The sequence below is a fragment of the Lepisma saccharinum genome, chromosome 20 (assembly GCF_977018435.1).
Source record: "Lepisma saccharinum chromosome 20, izLepSacc3.1, whole genome shotgun sequence".
NCBI classification, from domain to species: Eukaryota; Metazoa; Arthropoda; class Insecta; order Zygentoma; family Lepismatidae; genus Lepisma; species Lepisma saccharinum.
In genome coordinates this window covers 16977073-16993581 of record NC_139248.1, presented here as the reverse complement: position 1 = coordinate 16993581, position 16509 = coordinate 16977073, and the positions used below count along the sequence as shown (strand labels likewise).

Below are 16509 nucleotides of genomic sequence, written 5' to 3'. Positions count from 1 at the left end.
AAGGTTGGATCGGAGAAAAGTCAGCTTGAATGCCCGTTCCGACCCCGCAAAGGAATTCCCATTCATGACCTCCCCGCCCACCCTCCCCCCGTCGGCCAATTGTGCCGCCACTGAAGCAAATCTTCCATGGCATCAGGGCTTTCAACCCTCCGATCCAAACAAATTATTTGGTCCGTTGAAATCGCATTTCGAGGATTATTCCCCTCAAAAAACGAGGGCGAGCTGCAAGGAGAAGGTTGGGGAGGGGGAGGGGGTCTCTTTCTCCCTCGTCTATCTTTCGGCGTCGTCGAAATTAAATCAGGGCGCATTCTTTTTCGCTTTTTGTGTCGCGAAATGGGCTTTCTAGTGACGTACAGGAAATCTCTTGAGAGACAGTCTGTGTATGGGAGATTCTCTCTCTCGTCCGTTATCGCCACGGTTTTGCAACGGAGCGTAAAAACGTTCACGAGCGTGCTCTTATGACTTCGATTTTGGCATGTGACGTATTCCTATGATCTCAGTTTGCCAATGATGACAGTTAATCAGCTTCTTATTTCCTCTGATATATCTTGAACATATTGCAGATCTTTTTGCTTGTATGTAAGGTAGGTTAAGTTAGCAGTTGTACAGGTGGACGTAATGTCATCGGGGATCTATGGCGAGTATGTTCAATCTCAAGTCTATTTTTCATGGAGCCAAATTCATCCTCCCCCGAGAAAAAATTAGTAGGACTTCCTGAGTTGGGTAGACATTTCACTGAAATATCCAACTGGTAAAGAACAGTTCCTGAGATGGCGTTGTTTTCATGGTAATTTGGTAATTTCTTGAGTTGGGAAATGCTGTTTTCATTGTAATTTCCATAGTTCCTGAGTTGGGAAATCCTGTTTCTATTATTCCTGAGCTGGAAAATCCTGTTTTCATTGCAATTTCCATAGTTCCTGAGTTGGGAAATCCACTTTCCATTGAAATATCTATAGTTCCTGAGTTGGGAAATCCAGTTTTCATTGTAATTTCCGTAGTTCCTGAGTTGGGAAATCCTGTTTCCATTGTAATTTTCATAGTTCCTGAGTTGGGATATTCTGTTTTCATTGGAATTTCCATGGTTCCTGAGTTGGGAATTTCTGTTTTCATTGTAATTTCCTTAGTTCCTGAGTTCGGATATCCTTTTTCATTGGAATTTTCTTAGTTCTTGAGTTAGGAAATTCTGTTTTCATTGGAATGTCCTTAGTTCTTGAGTTCGGATATCATGTTTTCATTTGGAATTTCCTTAGTTCTTGAGTTCGGGTATCCTGTTTTCACTGGAATTTCCATAGTTCCTGAGGTGGGGAATCCTGTTTTTGTTGGAATTTCCATAGTTTCTGAGTTGGGAAATCCTGTTTTCATTGGAATTTTCATTCTGTTTTCATTGGAATTTTCATAGTTCCCGAGTTGGGAAATCCTGTTTTCAGCGGAATTTCCATAGTTCCTGAGCTGGCAAATCGTCAATCTGGAAAAAAATCCCGTACGACTGGGTATCGAACCCGAGGCCCCGTTCTAGAAGGCAATGCCATTAACAGTACGTCACCTGGGAAGTCCAATCTCATACGAGAACACCATTAATCAACGGATGAGAAAACCCGTGAGAGACTGACAAAATTTTATCTTTGTTGTGAATAACTGTATTCCTTAGTCTGTCCACCCACTACAATTTCTTCCATTATTATTATTTTCTCTTCGTTCCTGGTGAATATTTCGAATTTTTTACGTTTCCTAAAACCCACACGGTACCTACAGGCAAACAAGGCAACGGCATACGTTGCCTGAATGCATGTCTCGTCCTGCATGCCTTGGTTCAACCAAGCGCAGCAGTTTTCTTGCCCCCGCCTCTGCCGTGTTTGACTTGGTTAGCGGGGCTGTTTGAGCAAGGAGCAAGATGGATATTTGACAAGCTTTTGTACAGGTTTTTCGGAGGGGGGAGAGGGGGGACAAGCTCCCTCAGGAGAAGGGAAAATGTTTCCTGAATGTTTAGAGAAGTGGCTGCCTCGGTTTACTCACAAGAAATTCATTTAAGAGTCAGCAGAGGACTCTTGATGGTTAAATTATTCCCGTCCGTCTTTCTCCTATCTCTTCAGTCGCTTATCTCTCGCGCCAGTGTTGCCACCACCCTGTATTACTTTGCCTCTAGATTGTGTTCGAGAAGTTACTAGAGTTGGACACTGGGTAGCTCTTCTCAAGCTTCAAATCTTGTTTATTGTTGCCGCCACGGTGACTCACAATATTGCCGCCGTGGGTTCCGGGTTCGACTCTCGGACTGGTTGCTCCTTAGTTTGTGTCCTCCTTCATAAATTTCATCATTACGATTAGTTTAAAGTGGCAGAAAATGCAAACAAAATATGTGAGAACAAAAATAAAATGCCCCTTTGGTTGTTGCAGTGGAGGCAGAAGTGCTACCACTCGAAGCTTTTGCACCAAAACAGTTGCTCCAAAACATTATGAAAATCTGAAATAATAAGCTTTTATTTGTTAATAACACCCTTGAACTCTAGAAAACTACGTGGTTGTATGTACAGTCACGGACATTTCTGGCTTTCAACCATTCCATTGAAAATGAAGGGATCATTACAACCCAGACGTGTCCGCCACTGTACATCGAGAGAGAGAGGGAGAGAGAAAGCGAGTGAAGGGAGATGAGTGAAAGGTAGAGAAGGATTTGTTTTTATTTTGGTTATTTAGCGTCGCTTTTCTGCCACTTTTGGCTAATCACGAAGGTGAGGATGAGTGATGATATGATGAAATGAGTGAACACGGACATTCATAAAGAACATCCATACCCACGCCGGATTCGAACCTGGGACCCCTTGCGTCGCAGCGCGCTGTGCTAACAACTACGCCACGGAGGCTGGGAATGTGACTATAAAGAAAACAATGTAGGACTTACGTGTAAATCAGATATATATCCACTTGGAATGCCTGAAGATGTATCACGATGAATCAAATTTGATTTTTCTAAAATTTCACGGACAATAAGTCTCGGATCTCGTTCCGATTTTACTCGTTGTCGATCTCGTTTCGACAGGTCTCTATTTTTAAATCCAATTCTCGGAACCATTCCCAAATGGAAATTTCGCCTGTATCTGGTGATAAGATCTAACGGTTGGCAACCTTGCGCGAGGTGGAGAAGGCCTCAGAATGCCTAAGCACCAGGTGAGGTGGCGAGATGTCCCTTGAAGCTCGGCACGGGGAGGCATCCTCATGTTGAATGCACTAGGGGTTGCAGGGGGGGGGGAGACATCCCTAGGGCTGCTTAGGGAGGTCATTTGGGGTAGTGGTGAGGGGGGAGGGGATCTAAGAACCAAGATCGTCATTTTAGATTTTGTGATCCGAAGCAGTGTTCTTTCATTTATTTGTCATTTGTAAGGGGAAAAAAACCTCCAACTTGTTACTGTACAGGAAAACAAAGTCCCAACATTTTTAATGTCTAGGTATACAGTCACGTGCAAAAATGAGTTGAAGTACCGGCAAGTCGTATTTAGGAGGAGGTCCAGGCAGTGGCGTGCCCAAGAGGTCGTTGAGGGTCATAACCTCCCTTTTGACCCAGCATTCCTAAAAAAAAAAAAAAAGAACGCCAAAGGCAAGAAATGATGACAAAATTAGAACTGACTACTACAAAAAGTATACCCCCTCCTCTGATTTCGAAAAATCTAGGTCCAAAGGAGCTGACAAGAACTAAAATACATAAGATTCATGCCTATCTCACCACGTAAATTAATGAACAATATGTCTAATTTGTTTTTGTTTAGTACGCTCCGCATTCTTTCACTTTTGGATGATGAGGATGAGTGATGATATGATGAAATTGATGAAGGGACACTCACAAGGACACCCATGTCCAGGATGGGATTCGAACCTGAGGCCCCTCGTGTCGTAGCGCGCTGTTTTAATCAATTCGTTACGAATGTTGGCACGTACTTGTTTTCTTTTCGTTGTAATATGAAGTTAAATTTATTTCCGCAGAACTTACATAAAGATTCAATTTGAATGAAAAAGTTTGTATTCACTAAACATAATAATAGTAATAATAATCAGGGACTGCATTCTTCATCAACTGGAAATGTAACAAATCTTTTTGGCCTTCTAAATCTTGAATTTTTCTATTTATTTTTAGGATATTTTCCTTCGTTGAATAAAACGAGAAATGAGGTAGATAATGAATGATACGAGATCTTTAATTATTCGCAGCCCTTTTACTTTTTTAACTTAATTTATTTATTATCATAAATAACGAAAAATTCTGAATAGTAATATGTCCATTACAATTACTAATAGCATTTATTATCATTGTTATAAGTGAGATACTTGGTTAGAGACAGTGGCTTGCTCAGAAATGTCTAAAAGGGGGGGGGGGATACGTTTTAGTAGTCATCCCTCATTTTGCCATCTTTTCCTCCCTTTGACGTTCTGTTTTTAGGAATATTGGGTCAAAAGGGAGGTTATGACCCCCCACCAACCTCCCTTGGACACGCCACTGGTTAGAGGGCAAGGACCCTTCCCGAAATAAAGATACGTCCCCCAAACGTCCCGACAGGGTATCGAACCCAGAACGTTCCGAGTCGAGATCGTGAGCCGAGCACTCAACGCGCTCAGTCAGAGCGACGGCGAATCCATTTACCAAATTGCGATCGCGGCAAATACACATCATAAATTATGAACACGATATTTCATGCAGTTTTTGTAAATACATTTTAAATTTATGTTCCTTTTTAGACGAGGACTTTTCTTCATTTTAGTTTCTTTTATATTTACTTCTTTCCCCCATCCCACCCCCTCTGTCTTCGCTTCCGTACTTCTCCTCCCCACGCTATCTTTCCGTCTCGCACAGGATATGAGAAAGAAGTACCGATTTCCCTCGGCAGATGGCATCTCATTTCGACATCATTTTTCATCCTCGGGAGCCAAGAAACAGCCCGACTTTTCCTCCCAGTTTTCATTGTAGCGATAACTTTTTTTCCTCTCTCTCCGCGAAAACCTCGAGGCTGTCGCCGAACGCGCCATCTATTCGAGAGACATCTGGTGTTCGGAGTGCGCGTGACTTCCATCCCGACGGTCCAGCCCAGCATCCCTCTTCCCCCCTCTTCCCCCCTGCCGCGAGAGAACATCTTCCCGCCTGGATCAGCAAATCGGATGCCGCCGTAATTGCGAAATAACACAGAAAGGGAGGAAAACGACCCTTTGGATGCCTGCAAGGGTGGCGAGGGACTCTGAGATCTCAAAGCTCGGCCCTTCAAACGCTACAAGGCCCTTGGGAGGGGCCCTTGTCTTGTACGACTTGATCAACTTCCAGCGTAATCCAAAGAGGCTGGTCTGGTATTCAGGGGGGGCAGGGATCTGTCTGCGCCCTCGTACCAGGCAGGTTTGTATCGCTCTCGGAAATGAATCCCCCTCGCAACGGTTGCTTTGGGGAAAGAAACCCATCAATCACCTCTATTAAGCAATATTGACACTTGTGGCGTGCTTCATGCATGCTGTGTGATGGGAACATCGTTTTAGACACAATGAAGATGTGCACAAGGATTATCAGAATTTATAGTCACCGAGTTCCAGCCTTTTGTTGATTTGATTTTAAATTAATGTTGCTGCATCAGCAGGAAACCCATCACGAACGGTCAGCACGGCTCGGTACGGCACAGCACAACACAGACTGGCCCATCTCGTTCGGTAGCTTCACGCTTCAGCTCGGTATTAGAGCGAAAGAGGCGGAATGCATCCCCGAGAATTAAAACTGCACGTTGGCTATCGTCTTGAACTGCCGCAGGAAACTCATTTTGGACGGTCGACGCGGCTCGGCACAGCACGGTAAAGAACGATTCAGATCTGTTCACCTTGCTTCAGCTTCTTATATAAGCAGAACGGTCGGGATGCTTCCTCGACAATTAAAACTGGTCATTGGTTATCGCCCTGAACGACCAGAAGAAAGAGGTTTTAAACGGTGGGCGCGGTTCAACTCGGCACAGCATAGCAAAGAACGTGGAGAACGGTCGGAATGCCTTTTGTTATGTACTCATGTAATCGCTTGTGATGTACTTATGTAGGTCAAGTTCAAACTTGCAGTCCTTCACACTGCGAGAGGAGCTCCTATTTGGAACTGCACCGCAGAGCCAGCAACCCTTAAGGCTGCTTGAATGCTAATATGTTCTTTGTTTATTTTCTTATATATCACGTATGTAATTTTATGTTGTATTCTTTATTATTTTAAATTTGTACGCTAAAGAAATAAAACAAAAAAGCAAGAGATAACAAAAGAAAACAAAATGCGGTAAATTTCTCGTATCGGACAAACTGCTGAAATTTGCTAGTTCATTTAATTTGAATATTCGTACTTACGTATTCTGCATTGAGAAACATTGCTGAAGGTGGCATTTCGCTTATTTCACGGAAATAAGCTCTATTTGCGACATATCGAGTAAGTTTTCTTCGTTTCTTTTTGCCTTCGGTAACACGCAAAATGGCGGTCACGGTTTCACTACCGTACTCGGCATGCAGTGTTTCCACCCCACTGCACCCAAAAATACCTACGTAGCCCCACAAACCATTCATACATAGCCCCACGAACCATTTCCGGTAAGGTTAGGTTAGGTAGGATCACGTTTAGGTTAGAATAGTTAAAAATTGGTTTAGAAAAAAATATGCGCAGCCCCACACACCATTCTCGCATAGCCCCACGAACCATTGACACATAGCCCCACAAAACCATTTGCGGAAACGTACCTTCTTCAGTTACAAAAACACGTGTTTGGAAACACTGACCGGGATTACGTCATCACACACAGGCTACATCCACCTGGAAGTAAATGGATGCAAGAGCTTTCGTGCATCGGTCACACATTTATATAAAAAAATAGATGATTTACCGGCAAAATGCAATGAACGATGCGATAAAACACTTCCCCGAACTTCCACAAGTATAAAGAAACTGCATTCGGTAAGTAATTTCTCCTGTAAATTTGAAGAAATCCGTTTGTCCGATACGAGAAATTTACCCAAAATGCAAACTGACGTCCTAGCATATCATATTAGAAGCTAGGGCAATAAGTGCATACCACTGACTGTATCCAGGTGGAGGAGGGCATCTTCAGTAAAAAAAAAAAAAAAAAATGTCGGAATGCCTCCCAGAGAATTAAAACTGCTCGTTGGCTATCGTCTTGAACTGCCGCAGGAAACACATTTTGAACGGTCGGCATGGCTCGACTTCATCATTACAGACTAACAAGACTCTGACGTCTGGATTGACAGCCAGTATACTCCTCTGTGGGAGTACTGTGCCCTGTCAATGTGTGTCTGACATTGTCCCTTCATCCATTTCATCTTTTCATTAATCTCCATCGCCACAAATAGCCAGAAGTGACAGAATAGAGACGAGAAATAAACAAAATCAATCAATAAGAAAATACTGATGCGATATACATGAGGGAGAGTAGATACAAGTTAGAGAGAATCGTTATTGTATACGTATGTGAGTTGGACAGAAACATATGAAGTTAAGTACTGCTGAAGACCAACATGTCGATGTGAAAGTAACTCCTGGAAGTTACTTATTGTAGGCCTACGATGCTTAGACATGATGAATAGATTTCAGTAAACGCAATAGGGCAACCGGAAAAGTAGTATAAAAAATCTAAATTACGACCGTGATCGTTATATGTTTGTTATTTTGTGAAGGCATCTGTAAGTTATTCATAGCTGGGGCTGGCACGCCTGCCTCGCGCACGGGTCGCTGGGAAACAGTTACACAAGATGGCCGCACCCTTACAGGAGTGCTCCAAGCTGGAGCAGCGAAGTGTCGTGAAATTTTTGTTGAGCGAAGGCGTGAAACCGATAGAAATGCATCGCCGCATGACAATTCAGTACGGTGACAACTATATGAGTCGATCAGAAGCGTATGAGTGGGCTGAGAAGTTCAACCAGGGCATAACCAGTGTTGAAGATTCTCCGCGTCCAGGTCGCTCTGTCACTGCAGTCACGGAAAAGCAACATTGCTCAAGTGGACGAAATAAGTGTAGGATCAGCTCACCATATCAACCTTTGCGCGAAAAACTGAAACCAGCCATTCTGCAGAGACGACGTGGTCTGGTGCCCACTGGTGTGCTTTTGCTCCATGACAATGCGAGACCACACACTGCCAGTGTCACATTGTCTACCATCTAGGACCTAAAGTTTGAGTGCTTACCCCACCCTCCATATTCGCCCGATCTCGCACCTTCCGATTTCCACACCTTTGGGCCACTGAAAGATGGACTATACCGCGTTTGTTACAACCTGTCCCCTTTCCCGCGCTAGGGAGCGCTCGACAGTTTCGGTGCCAATGAGAAACGAGGAAAAAATCGTCTGCTGGGCAGCGAGGAGCGAATGGAAGCCAGAAGAGAGGCGCTTACGTAGACGCTGTTGCGACGTTGCGTATTTTAATTGGCTGCCTGGCTTTGACTTTCCCCAGCACGGAGAAAAGCCAGGGAGCAACTAGCGCGGGAACCGGGACAGGTTGTAACAAACGCGGTATAAGTGGGTAGAGGTTCCAGAATGACGACGAAGTCCAGTCAGCGGTGCATGAGTGGTTACGCACGCGTCCAAAATATATTTCTTCCTGTGGAATCTGTGCCCTTATCAAGTGCTGGCGTAGATGCATTGAACTAGGGGGACTCTATGTTGAAACATAGTACTGTAATTCTTTTGGTGCTTGTAATAAATATATGTTACAATATATTTTCGGTTATATTGAATGAGCCTTGTATATACGAATGCAGTGCAACGATGCGGCTAAGATTTGCAACAGGTACAAACCATTCGTTCCCGCTGGATGAAACACTTCCACGCAAAATCAGAAGGTGAACCACCTCATTTACCCATCTCCATTTCGCTGAGTCGGATCCAGGCACCTGCTATGTTTCTTTCCCTCGAACCCACCAGCCTCCCTCTCTCAACCCAAACAACAACAAAAAAAAATTAAGGCGTATCATCGACTAAGTCAAGCAGAAAGATTCCCTCCTACCCTCGGGCTGTTATGCAAATCACACATGAACGCATAAGTGAACAGGTTCATGAATTATTCATGTGCCTCCGTTCATTTGCTCGTTGAACAAATCCGCGGAATCTCGTTCCATGTGGATTCTAATAGCTTCCTCACATGTGTTGGGGCCAGCGTACAGCCATTGCTCGACCTGCAGAGCTACCATCTTGCATAGTTGGCTCTCGTGGGATCATTTCTAGCGGAGGATGCTCTAGTTTTCGTTATTCAAATGAGAATCAGTGTAAACGTGCATTATAACATCTAGAGGGGTATTTTCAAGGATGTAAAATTGATTGTATGGTGTTCAACCAGCATGCAATGTTAATTGGGCGTTACCCATTCTCTACCATGAGCCTTCCAGAAGACGCAGTGGTAACGTCGTCTCCTTGTAATGAAGCGTCGGTGGAGGCACAATTGGTTCGGGTGCCACTTTAAACTGTAACTCCAGTCCCGATTAGCCTTCCTGTGCATAAAGTGGACTTAAAAATATCAAACAATACTGTATATACGTTCCGCGTTTGAAATTTCCTTACCTTCCCTACCACAGACTTGTGAGTTTACTACAAATCTGGTCGCTAACCAACTATACTCTGTCCCACGAATCTCTGGAGGAACCGAACTAGTGTTGCCCACGGGACGAGACGGGACAGGCTTTTAAAAATTCGAGACGAGACGAGATTGACCATGTGTCATAAGACAAACGAATATTTTCGAGACGAGACAGCATTTCCACGAGACTCCACGGGACGAGACAGGCCAAAGTCTCGTCTCGTGGGCAACACTAAACCGAACGAATGCAAGTTTCTGCGCAAGTAGTGACTTGAGAGGGCACGACCAATGAAGGGGCGACAGAGAAAGTGAGGGCAGCTATACTGATCGCAACTCCACCTGGCGGTTGACCTTGATGGCTATTTCTGGCGTGTCCTGTCCCCCAATCATTTTCGGGGGCGTGTGGTCCGATGGGTGACAACAAACTCAGTTGCGAAGTAAAAGCTGAAGGGATCACATCGCTCTCCCGAAGCAACGTTGCCAAGCGTACTTCTGTTTTTGCCAGTTGTCTTTATATGACCGTGTGTCCGCCTGCATTCCGACCCGTGGATGGTCCTCCCGGAAACTTCATCTTTCAGGACCGCGTGTGCAGTTGTGCCATCAACCCCCGCTGATTTCTGGTGCTGACAATACCGTTGCCCGAGAAGACTTGTACGTTTGGCAACATGTGGTGGACCCAACGCTCATTTGTTTCGTCCCGCGAACAACGTTCGGTACCTTGTGACTCGAAAATGCCCGATCTCAGCCGAAGAAAATTCAACTGATCGCTTATTCGCCGTTTCCCAGCCGCTAGTTTGAGTTGCGTTCAGTTATAACAGATGTTCAGAGTGGCCTGGAGGTTGGTATGAAAAGAGTTTTCCTGCCCCGGCGCGATACAGAGACACATAATGGCCATTTTCGTTGGTGCTAGCCACAAATCGTATAACCATTCTGTGCTTATTTACGTATTTCCTTATGGCAAATTGAAAAAAAAATAATGGAATTTGTGCACATTTATCGAACTGAAATTGCATACATGTACTCAAAGTTTCATAAAGTAAGTTCACATCCACTTCGTGTTTTGTCCTAAAACGTTATATTCAACAAAATGCAAAAAAGCCCATGTTAAATTTAAGCGCTTTCCACGGCGACCTTCGCCAAACTCCACCGCCCTCTTAAGAGTAGCATATTCTTTGCTCCGTTCAATAGCTTTCTCCCCTTTTCTACCGTTATGCGCGGCCTTGCTCCACAGGTTCCCGGGACACAGTGTATACTCCACGTCGCCCCTCAGAGTTCTCTACTAATTTTTGTTCCACTTTTGCTACTATTTTTAATTTTTGAGATGAAAGGACCATATTTGCTTGAATTCTACTCTGGGATGGCTTCATTGCTATGAAGGCTGGTTTTTTGCTTTTTCTGATTCCAGTTTGGTTTTGTGTGTGTGTACTACTGCTACGTTGCGTCACTGAATTCTATGTTTCGGGGAAGGAATATTCTGACAGAGACCATGGTCTTTCTCGTACTCTTTCTCCGACAGTGGAAAGGTACGTGCATGTTCGTTTAGCTATTTTTGATCTATCCGTTTCGACTTTGCGTGTGTGCTGCTTGTGTTTGTCTATCTGGTGTTCAGCGAATAAGACAAGTGGCAAGCAATCGATAACTCAAAATGTGAGAATGAACAAAATGAAAAATGTGGGAATACCTAATATGTGATTTCAGCCCGTTTCGCCTTATCCCGTTTCGCCTTATTGCGTTCTCACCTCCCCCAATACAATTTCAAATGATTTATGTGACACGAACTTTCTAAGGCGAAACGGGACATCCCATTTCGCCTTATCCGGTTTCGCCTTACACACAAGAAATTTCCCACCAGGTAATATTATCGACTTACAATCAACCTAACCTAACCTAACCTAACCTTGGTCGGTGCTCCTGGGGGTTGTGGGGGGGGGGGGGCAAGGTAGGCAACATCACAAGGTCTACGTTCCCATTATGAATTACCCTTCAAGTCGATAATATTCCCTGGTGGGAAATGTTTTGTGTGTAAGGCGAAATGGGATGTCCCGTTTCGCCTTAGAAAGTTCGTGTCACATAAATCATTTGAAATTGTATTGGTGAAAACGCAATAAGGCGAAACGGGAGGACACGCAAAATTTAAAGGCACGAAATTTAAAGTGATGGAAGTGAGAGATGACGCCAATATGTGAGATTCGAAAGAGAGAGAAATTATAGTTTGTCTGTGAATTCGCAGAAGAAATCTTAAGATGGGAACTGGTGCATATTCTAGACCCTGTTCTATTTCGAAGGTAGCCTTTATTCTAGATGCTAGAAGAAAATATTCAGATCCAACCTTAATTCAGCCCAAGTAATTGCTTTCACAAAAGGAGTGGTGCGAACGTCATCCCTTAAATTGTTACCCGCTTTCATTAAAAGAAGCCGGCCCCTGTGGCGGAGTGGTTAGCACATCGAGCTAGGGGTCCCGGGTTCGAATCCTTGTCTGGGCGTGTCCATTCATCATATCATCCCTCATTCCCATCTTCGCAAATTAGCCAAAAGTGGCACAAAAAGCGAAGCAAAATAAATCAAATCAAAGTAAAAGAAAAACACTCAAAGAAGATAAGTGACATGCAGAAAAGACGGCAAGATATAGGACTGAGACCCTCACCTCTCATAAAGCCCTATATGTCCCCTAGGGGTGTAAGGAATGACCCTTTCCAAAGACGCCTATCCCCGTGGCGAAATGGTTAGCAGGGGTCCCGGTTTCGAGTCCCGGATGTTCTTTATCGTTTTCATCATATCAGACATCCTCATCGTCGCGATCAACCAATAGTGGCAGAAAAGCGACATAAAATAACCTAATTCAATCATTCAATGTCCTCCTCTGTTGTGACCAGTACGCTCTCGTGACGAGACGGCCATTCTTTCACTTTGAATTGTTCTATATGGCTTTCAGTACCAGCTTCCTCAAACGCCAAGAGCTCTGGGTTCTCCTGAAGAGGTATCTGTGGCAGGTGATGATGCATCGCTTATTCCGACACGCCTTGGCTACCGAGAGCTGCCGTGTGTGTCACGTCAGGGGACGACAGGTGATTCATCTGCGTCACATATGGACCGACTCCTCCTCAGCACTTACGTAACTCACTGAAGACAAAGAGGCACAGTGCTAAAGAGAATGACGACAGGCACCATGTACGTTTCTACTGTCGGGAAAAGAGTGCGACAGGGAGCATATAATATTCTACTGTCAGGGAAAGGCTATGGTAACCGATACCACGTACTCTTTTTCTACCGCCTTCTTTCAGAGAAAACGCGCTACTTTGCCAGAGGTCCCGCGTTCGAACCCCGCCTGGGCATGGGTGTTCGTTGCGTGTGTCCCTTATTCAGTTTCGGGATTTAATCCTGAAAACCACCCAAATGTCAACCCCCGTTTCGCGTGTTACACCCTGGTCTGCTTCTTGCAGGCTACCGAGGCTCTGGCGTCTGCACTCACATTAGAAGACTACATGGCCCCTTCTTCTTTGTAGCTGATCAGTGGTGATTCTATCCTTCTTAGTTTTGGACTTTTAACCACTGTGTTAATTTTAAAATACCAACGTTTCGGAAGCTGAATCTGCCTCCGTCTTCAGGGTAGGGTGTACTAAATAGAGAATAAATGGTTGCTCTGGAGGATTATGCTCAGAGGCCAAAGCTCCACCTCGTCTGGTGGCCACGTCAAGACCTATTTTTGTATGTAGGTTGCGAGGGAGGATTATGTTGCGGTGGCCCAGGCTCCACCTTGTCAAAGGACTGATGCTATAGGATATCAACCCCCAAAAAGAAGGAAAAAACCTCCTTCAGTGCCGCTTACGTGCAACTGTCAGACCCTGAATGGTTGTGGGCATACCGTTCTCCAAGTACGTGTGCTACACTGATCCTCGTTTGTATGCTGACTGGCCAAAGCAGGGCTGGCCAGTCAGCCTTCCTGGCAACTTCATGTACAGAGGTCCTTGTGACCGAGAGACGAGGTGGAGCTTTGGTCTCTGAGCATAATCCTCCAGAGAAACCATTTATTCTCTATTTAGTACATACTACCCTGAAGACGGAGGCAGATTCAGCCTCCGATTCGTTGTTATTTTAAAATTAACGCAGTGGTTAAAAGTCTAAAACTAAGAATGCATGGTCCCTGTCATATCTTATTCCGACGATAGAAGAGTACATGGTCCCTGTGACCATAAACTTTCTCCGACATAAGACGAATACTTGGTTTCTGTCACCATACTCTTCTCCGAAAGATTTGTATATTTTTTTTTTGTTACTTAAGCCTCGCTTTTCATCCAGGATGAGTGATGATGTGATGAAATTGATAAAGGTTTGAACCGACACTCCGTGGGGCTCGTGTTGTGTGCCGTCCTTGTGTGTTTGTGATTGTCCTTTCATCCATTTGATCATCATTCATCATCATCTTGGCGATTACAAAAAAAAGTGGTTCCGGCCAATGAATGGACTTGGAAATTCTATTTTTGTCTTTTCTGTCGAAACCCAAGGAGGGTCACATGAACCGCTGAACCGAACGGCTTTGTCCAGTTTCCGTTGTGAGGAGAAATTCTCGTGGTATTCTGCGTTGCCAAATTTTTCTTTTCGAGTCGTTTTCGAAACAGGTGGCACCCCTCAACAAGGCTAAGCATGGCGAAATGGGTTTCCGATTCTCTGCCTCTCCCTGAAATGCGAGCGAAGGGGGCAAAGGTAGAGGTATCGTGTACGACTGGACAAAAATAAGGCGTGTTGCAACCGGTACCAGCACCGCTTCCCCCCCCCCCTTTGAAGTGGAGACGGAAAGTCTGGGTTTCCTCAAGTCCGTTCTTTGGCCGGACGGACTTTAGTCAAAAGTACCAGAAAAGCAAAGCAAAATAAATGAAATCGATCAAACCTTCATCAATTTCATCATATCATCACTCATCCTCGTCCTGGATATATATATATAAAAAATCTTTCGGAGAAAGAGTATAGTGACAAACCATGTACTCGTCTACTGTCATGGTGACAAACCATGTACTCATCTACTGCCAAGAAAAGAGTTTTTTTGATAGATACCACGTGCTCTTCAACTATTGGGGGATAGAGAGAGCATGGTAACAGGACCGTGAGTTTGTGCAGAATTTTCCATTAGGGGGGTGCAAGTCCGAATTTAAGGGGTGTGAAGAGAGATATTTAATTTCAAGCCAAAATGATCATAGATTTGGCCTTTGGGGAAAATTTTAGGAAGTGTTGAGAAACTTTTGGGGGGTTCTCAGGGTGTGTGGATAAATTACTGAATTACAGAACAGAACTTTGTATTCTTCTGCTCTAAGAGTTTCTGTTTACGGTCTGTTACTCTTGAACTTATTTTGATGGGAAAAGGTGCGACACGTCTCCACATTTTCATTTTTATTCCCGCTTAGCAAAAGGATGGTACAGACACGACGCAAGTGTTTTCTTCCCTCGAAATTCGAGACCGTCATTTAGAACTCTGCGAGAACGAGACGAGACGCTTCAAGACGAGACCGAGAATGAGTCAGAGGTCTGTGAAATCGAAACAAAACCGAGGAAGAGATCGTCCGTCATTTTCAGCCCGAGACGAGGTTCCCAGGTGAAGATATCAAGGGATCTGATCTGAACAGGAGCATATCATGGTTACCAGGAGCGTATATTCTAGGCTAGCTAATCTATCTGCGAAGCCTGAAGTCTAGAGAATAAAATACTAAAGAAAAATCAATCAGAAATTGTAAATAATATTATTCATATCAGTGAGATGATCATGTTGATTCTGGAGTTGGCAACCTGATTTCTTATAAGTTGGCAACCTGTTTTCCTATGAGTTGGTAACCTGATTTCTTATGAGTTGGCAACCTGATTTCGTATGAGTTGGCAACCGTATCTTATGAGTTGGCAACCGGATCTTATGAGTTGGCAACCTGATTTCTTATGAGTTGGCAACCTCATTTTTTATGAGTTGGTAACCGGAACTTATGAGTTGGCAACATGATTTCTTATGAGTTGGCAACCTGATTTCTTATAAGTTGGCAACCTGATTTCCTATGAGTTGGTAACCTAACCTGATTTCTTATGAGTTGGTAACCTAACCTGATTTCTTATGAGTTGGCAACCTGATTTCTTATAAGTTGGCAACCGGATTTCCTATGAGTTGGTAACCTAACCTGATTTCTTATGAGTTGGTAACTTAATCTGATTTCTTATGAGTTGGCAACCTGATTTCTTATGAGTAGGCAAACCTGATTTCTTATGAGTTGGTAACCTGATTTCTTATGAGTTGGCAACCGGATTTCTTATGAGTTGGCAACCTGATTTCTTAGGAGTTGGTAAACTTATTTCTATTCATAGCCTAGGACCACGTGACATAGTGCATAGCCCAGATCTTGGACTTAGTATACGCCACTGATGGTTACATAGCAAACGGAGCTGCAGCTTGTTTTTGTTTCATTGAGTCCCTGCCCAGAGCTGGTCTCGGTTCATTTGTTGGCCATTCACCAGAAGATCTTCGAAGATGCTGGAAGGAGGCTCCTTCGGTCCTCTCTGAAAAGGACGTTATTTTTAGGTCTGAAAAAGGAAATGTAGCAGATCCCCTCTTCCTGCTGGTTCTGCTGAAACAGATTTTCCTTTCAGAAAAACTGCAATTGGACCTCTGGAATCAATAAAGATCGTCAGACTGACCTTTTGGAGATGGTCACCGGATAAGAAAGAGGCGGAGGTTGATCAGTCGACCACGACCAGAAGCACCTCCAAAACAGTGTTGCCATCCTTTGCCTTAGAAATTTCCCTCATAAGGGATTTTTCTCTCTAAAATCCCTTCTCTTTCTGAACAAGGTTAATAATACGTACGGTGGATACTAAAAGTGGAAAACGTAGTTCCACTCGCATGTCTGGAATTTCGTATTAGTTGTATTCTTCCATTGTTCTCTACCTCTTTGGGCTTATCGTGACGATAAGAC

General features: G+C 44.1%; 1 protein-coding gene across 1 annotated transcript in view; it reads left to right on the top strand.

Annotated features, from left to right (window-relative positions):
* LOC146003359 (uncharacterized) overlaps window positions 1-16509 on the top strand; it is a 545908-nt gene that overhangs the window by 180131 nt on the left and 349268 nt on the right. The window lies entirely within an intron of this gene.